A 6,981-nucleotide genomic window follows, 5' to 3' on the forward strand; every position below is an offset into this window, starting at 1 on the left:
CTGCTGATTGTTTGAGAGATTTTAGGAAAGTCCTAAGCATGAGGCTGGAGAGGCCACTTGCACAGAAAAGCCCCTGGAAATGGCCTGGATGAGCTGCAGGTGGGGAGGGGCGGGGCCTCCGGGAATCACGGGGCGGGGCCGAAGGTGAGTCAGGTGCTGGCGATTCCAATATGGCGTCTGCCTGCCGCTGGGTGCGGGGAGGACTCGCCACAGGAGCCATGGCCTCCGCCAGCCCTTCTGCCTGGGAGGAAGCCGCCCTCCGCCTCTCGCCCGGATCTCAGGCAGGTTAGTTCCTCCCCGAGTGTCCCGGGTCCCTTCAGGCTGCTGCCCGGCGCTGGGCTCAGAGGGAGCGTCCGAGTGAGTCCGTGCGGGGCCCTTTAGAGGAGCTGCTGGGGCTCCCGCGGCCTCCGCGACCCTCAGGGACAGTCCCCGCTGGTTTCACAGCCCAGAGTTGTGGGGACGTCTCTCCCTGGCCCTGGAGCCCTGGGCTGGGGCCTGCTGTGGGGCTGGGGACCCCTCACTCCTCCGGGAACCCCCACCGCCGCGGTTCCCTCCCGGGTTTTACCCTGGGGCACCGAGTGTGGGCCCGCAGCCCTGTCTTTGCGATTCAGCCCCGATCCGCCCGCGTCTCCGCCCTCCTACCGGTCTCGGTGCTGCTTCAGGTCCCTGGTTGTGGGGCTTCTGTGCAGCCAGATCTCAGGAGGCTCTGAGTGACGGTGGTTCTGTATTTTAGTTGTGATTTTGATGTGGTTGCGGGAGGCGGCGGGTGCAGCTGTGACCTACGCCGCCATCTTGTTTCTCCAACTAAAATATGTATTTTTTGAAGAAACTATATATTCCAATATATAACATGCATGATACTATATACTATAATATAGTGTTATTATACATTAAATAATATACTATTAACAGAGCAGTTATGTGCAGAATGTCCCTCATTTAGGTTAATCTGATGTTTTCCCATGCTGAGGTTTAGGTTGTGCATCTTTGGCAAGAATACCATAGAAGGGATGATGTGTCCTTCGTAGCACATGTTTTCAATTTGTCCTATTGATGGTGATATTAACCCTAATAATTAAGGTGGTGTCTGCCAGGTTTCTTCACTATCAAGTTACTCTTTTCCCTTGTAATTAATAAGTATTTTGTGGGGATATATTTTGAGACTATGTGTATATCCTGTTCCTCATCAACCTTGCAATTTATTAACTTGCTTTTACTGTTTTATTCAGTGGTTATAATCCATTACTGCCGTACTTATTTTGATATCCACACTGCCCCAGACAGGGCCAGGGGACACATGCTGGCTCCTGTGCTCATTTGCCATGTTCCCGTCGTTCTGTGACCATGCCCTTCCTTCCTGTCAATACTGGATGTTCAGGTTCATCTTCTATTTGTCTTGACCCAGTCCTGGAATCAGCCATTTCTCCACAAATCTTTGGTTCCTTTTAGTGGAAAATAATTTTTAGGAACTAAGATCTGAATGCTAAGTGTGTCTGGCGTTGCTGTTGTGTCTCTGATTTCAGGCCCCTTAGTGGCCAGAGCTATATACACGTACAGATACAGACACTTATGCACACACAGACGCATGTACGCCTATACATAGAGATGCATATACGCATGCAGACACTCATAGCATTATTCCTTCTGAGAGTCATAGCTGATTCTATAATTCACTTGAAAGAGGAAATATCTGATAAGAGCATCTTGAAAACGAATAACAAATTGCTTTTGCAAAAATCAAAACAGGTAGTGGAGTTATAATATTTAACTCTAGGCACAAGCACGTGTTTGTGCAGATGTGTTCTGTGCAATGGGGAAAGCACGTGTTGCTCAGTGCTGTCGGGACAATCGGTTCTCCATGTGGAAAGGTTAGTTCCTACCTCTCTTCCATCATCAACAAATTTCAAATGAAAAAAACAAAGGACAGTTTAGAAGAAACATTTGCTAAATATAAAACAGATAAACTATTAATAGTTCAGAATACATTTATCAGGAGTTCCTACAAATCACTAAGAAAAAGACAAACAATTCAGTATAATAGTGAATAAAGGGTATGAGTATGTGATTAATAAACCATGAAGTAGAAATGACCAATAAACATTGAAAAAGATGCCCAGCTTCATTAAAAATCAGGAATATGCAAAATAAAGCACTCAAATATTCTTTTGTACCTACAGATTGGTCAACATGAAAAAGATTAGAAATAACCAGTTTGGGTAAAGTTGTAAGAAAATGGGTGTGCTCATAAAATATTGGGAGATATAGAAATTACTCAGCATCTATAGAGGAAAGTTCAACAATAAAATATATTTATATATTTATAAATTATACATTTATATTCTTTTATATTTAAAATTTTTTACATATTCATATAAATTTAAAGTGTGCATACCTTTCAACTTCTATTAACCTATGTCAGAAAAAAGAGTCATGTAGGGACCACGAGGAAGCATATATAAGGATCTTTATCAAAATATTATAATAGCAAAAAATTAGAAACCAGTTAAACCAACAGAGGTGTATGTTCATAAAATGTTCCCCTGATAAATCATCAAATGAAAAGGAATTACAAAACAAATATGTAAAATATGGTCCCACTTATGTAAAAAAAAAATCCAACAAAACACAACTCTCCCTCCCTCTTCCACCCCATCCATATGTTCTGGAAATGTCCACCTAACGCTAATACTAGTGGTTACTTAAAAGGGAAGGGGATTGGTTTTAGAGGAATAAGGGAAAGTTCAATTTAGATGTAGTCTTTGATTTTTTAAATGAATTACTGGGGTAATTAAAAATAAATTGTAAAACCTATCATTTTAAAAAGAGGAATTATTTTAGGTTAAAAGAAATAATATATGCAAACTGCATAGCACAGACCTGGCCCATAATGCAATGCTAGCCATTGTTATTCTATCTTCAGTGGGTTTTGACAAAATCTGTTTCCCAGGAGGCAGGATTCCAGGTTCCTGGCTCTATCACTAATTTGCTCTGTTACTGTTCCCATTTCTGATTCCCAGTTGCTCCTCCGTAAAATGCAGGGGTTGGACTAAAGTCTCTCTCAGCATTAAAATGCTGTGATTAGACACACTTTGCAAAAGTACACACAAATGAATTTTGCATTAGTTTTCTATTGCTGTGGAACAAATGATCACAAACTAAGTGGCTTAAAACAACACATATTTACCAGCTCACAGTTTCTGTGGGTCAGGAGTCCAGGCTCGGCTTCACTGGGTCCTCTGCATGTCTCCCCAGGCTGCTGTCAAGGTGTGGCCTGGCTGCACTTCCACTTGGAGGCTTAGCAACTAGGGGAGGACCCACTCCCAAGCTCATTTGGGTTGTTGGCACAATTCATTTCCTGTGGCTGTATGACTGAGGACCCAGCTCCTTAAGAGCCATTGGCTGGAAGCCACCCTCAGGTCCCAGAGGCTGCCTACACTTTCTTGCCATGTGATCTTCGCCATGGGCAGTTCAACTCACCGTAGGAGGCTCACACGCATCAGAGGGAGCTCACACTCACCTTAGTCAATTCACACTCACCACAGGGAGTTCACACTCACCTTAGTCAGTTCACACATAGCTGTTCACTTTTATAGGCCAGAATCTCTCTTACTCTAGCGCATGCTAGCAAGACAGGGTCACATACACACAATCTTTACATATATTTTTATATATAAAATTCCTGTGATTCGAAGATATACAAGTTAAATACATTAATATACATATATGTGTGTGTGTATGTGTGTATGTGTATAATCACAGGAATGACTTCCTTTGCCTTTGCCATAGAATGTAACCTGATTAAGGCCGTGACATTCTGTCACCTTTGCTGTATTCTACTGGCTTGAAGCAAGTCACAAGTGCCCCCACCCTTGCAATCTGCAGGGCATAACACCAGGGAGTGGAAATCATGGGACCACCTAGGATTCTGCCTTCCTCAACATCTCTAAGTTGCAAATTAAAAAACAACAATCTTCTGTCTTTCCATTGATAAAGTTACCTAGACAGTGGAGTAGGGGGAAGACAGAGGGGGTTTATCAGGAAGGTGAAATTTTATTTTCAAAGTGGAGTTCTGTAGCAAAGATGACAACACTTTACTGCTAGAAATTTTATTTATGATTCAGAGCCTCCTATATACACTAATTGTTAGTCGTCCCTTCAAGCCATAGAGCACTGAAAAATGCATATTTAAAGAGCAGGTGAAATTGAATCACCTCTAGACAATTATTTTGAAAAATTAATTCCTGCCTGATATTAAAAAAAAAAATCAAGTCCATCATTTAGATTCCATTTTTCCCATAATTTTTTGTACAATCATATTAAAAATTGAGCACTGGGTGATTGGCATGCTTGGAGGGCAAAGTTAAGATGAAAGAATCAAATAAAACGAGTCCCTTTGAAATGTGTGTTGAGGCTGAGATCATTTGCATGGAATTGTGTGAAGCGAGAAGGAGAGGAATTAACCTGATATGCTTTGAGAAATATGGCAATGTCAGCCAAGGAGCAGGCCCAGGAAATAAAGATGGGTGGCAGGAAGAGGAAGGGAGAGCTGATCTTCGCATGGACAGTTGTGTGTTAGGATCAAGCGGACTCCACCGTGATTATTGTGATTATCAATGCCTCCCCTTGGCATCAGGTGTTGAATCTGCAGCGCTGAGATGTAAACTCGCACCCTTTCTGTACAGGCGGGCATCTTCTATCCCTAGACAACTTTGGCCTCTTTTACAGAGAGAAACAAACAAATCTGCAAACGCTTTTCTAAGCTGGCCCAGTGAAATGTTTGTGGGGGGAAAGGTTTGGCTGTTCTTCTTGGCCTCCCAGCAAATGAACGATTTGCCACAACCGTTAAAACAAATGTTTCTGTTAGGGAGCTACTTCCCCGGCGAATAAACATCTTGAGCAGAAGTAAACATCAAGGGTATTAGAACAGAGCAAAATAAAGTACTTTCCAGCTAATGTTGCCAGTGAAGCTGAAATGTTGTTATGTGTGAAAGTGTCCTAAAGCAGCTGACTTCAGGGTGGATTTTGTTCGTCCATCACAGTGTTTCAAAAAAGAGTGTGTGTGTGTGTGTGTGTGTGTGTGTGTGTGTGTTTTAATTAGATGCCATCATTAATAACAAGAAAAGCTCATGTAATATCTGGATTCCTAGCTTTCCCTGAAAACAAAAAAATTTGTAACATCCGTCAACTCTAGGCTTATATTCCTGCCTAACTGGCATCAACTGATACTGAGTGGTGGTTATTCTCTCCAGTTCACTGCAGTCTCCACCACTCCCTATTGTCTCATACTTGGCCTCTTTCATTCATTTATCTTTACTCACTGCCCCCTGTAGGAATTTGCATTTGCTGCCCTTAAGTGGATGCATAGCTAAGCTTTTCAACTTGGAGAACATCAAGTCTAACTCTCTCATTTTACAAGTGGAAAACTGAGGCAATCACACAGTTAGGTAGAGACTGAACTGAACTAGATCCCAGTCTCCCTACTCCCCTCACCATATTTATTAAGATACTATTAACATATATAACACTGTGTAAGTTTAAGGTATGCAAGGTGTTGATTTGATACACTTATGTTACAATATGATTATCACTATAACATTAGCTAACACTTCTATTACGTCATATGATTGCCATTTCTTTTTGTGGTGAGAACATTTAAGATTTACTCTCTTAGCAACTTTCAAGCATATAATGCAGTATCATTAACTGTAATCACAGTACTGGGCATTCGATCTCTAGAAACTATTTATCTTCTAACTGGAAGTTTGTGCTCTTTGACTTCTCAGTGATCTCTTTCTGCTGTTGCCCTGCTTCTCTTGCTCCGTCCGCACTCATCAATAGGAGCTCACATTCCCTACATTTCTTTCCAACTATGGGACTAAAATGTTTTATTGAATTTTCTCCTTCCTCTTCCTTTTCCTCTCCTCCTCCTCCTCCCCCTCCTTCTTGAGACACTTTAATTGCTTGGCATCTGTTGGAGAGGAAAGTCTGCTCTGAGGCTCCTCAGTGACCTTTAATTGGAATTCATGACTTAGGGCAGTGTCACCAAGATCATCCATGGGACCTAGGAGACAATATACGACGTTCTATTTCTAATGTATCATTTTAATCTAAAATAATAATAAAGACATTCAGCTTTACTAATACTTAATATTACAGTTGGCAGTGGTGCCCCCCTCTGGCTGTGTTAATAGTCTTGGGTCCCTGGGCATGTCTGAGACATCCAGAGGGAAGAGTTGGAACTTTCCAAATGCTGAGCGGTGGGGAGCAACACACTTGTGATGTGTTGATGGTAAGTCAATTAATTTATGCTAGAGATTAACAAATGCTCCTTAGAAATGATGTGTGTGCCCTCTCCATTCTCAGACAATTTTTCATCCCCCCCCCCCCCCCCGCACCCATATTTTTAAGGAAGTCTTTCACCTTGGCAGTGGAAGTCATTAGAGGGGCCCTTAAAATGGATTTTCCAATTTTGGGAGGAGCTAAAACTTTTCTCTTTCCCAGTTCCCCAAAGAGAATCACCTCCTTTTGATCAGTCTAGACCTTCAGATCCACACCAGTCCACCATTCGCTGAGTAGGCTGGCACCCTGGTCTCTAACTGGGACAGCATAAATCCTGGTACACCGTCTTGTTGCAGGCCAGCAGCTGCCTAGAGACCTCAGGAACAAGAGCTCAAGTTAGAGTGTGCCCAGTGCTTTTATGGGAAAAGAGGGGCCCCATCAAATGGCCTCCTGAAGGAGCTGCCCATGTGAAGGAGGCATCGGAGTGACATCAATTTGTCCCAATCAACTGCCCCTATTGATTTGCAAGACAGTCAGTCATACAAACGGAGGCCCACTTACCATATGTCTAAGTGTCAAAGCATGTCCTAGCCTCCTACTTTTACAGATGTGCCTTCATGATGGCCCGGAGAGCCAGGTTCAGGTTTAGGACTCTTGGGCTTCTCCATGTTCTGGCTGGAATGTCACCCAGCCCACAACCCA

This window comes from Miniopterus schreibersii (assembly GCF_964146895.1).
Source record: "Miniopterus schreibersii genome assembly, chromosome: 10".
In the NCBI taxonomy this organism is placed as follows: Eukaryota; Metazoa; Chordata; class Mammalia; order Chiroptera; family Miniopteridae; genus Miniopterus; species Miniopterus schreibersii.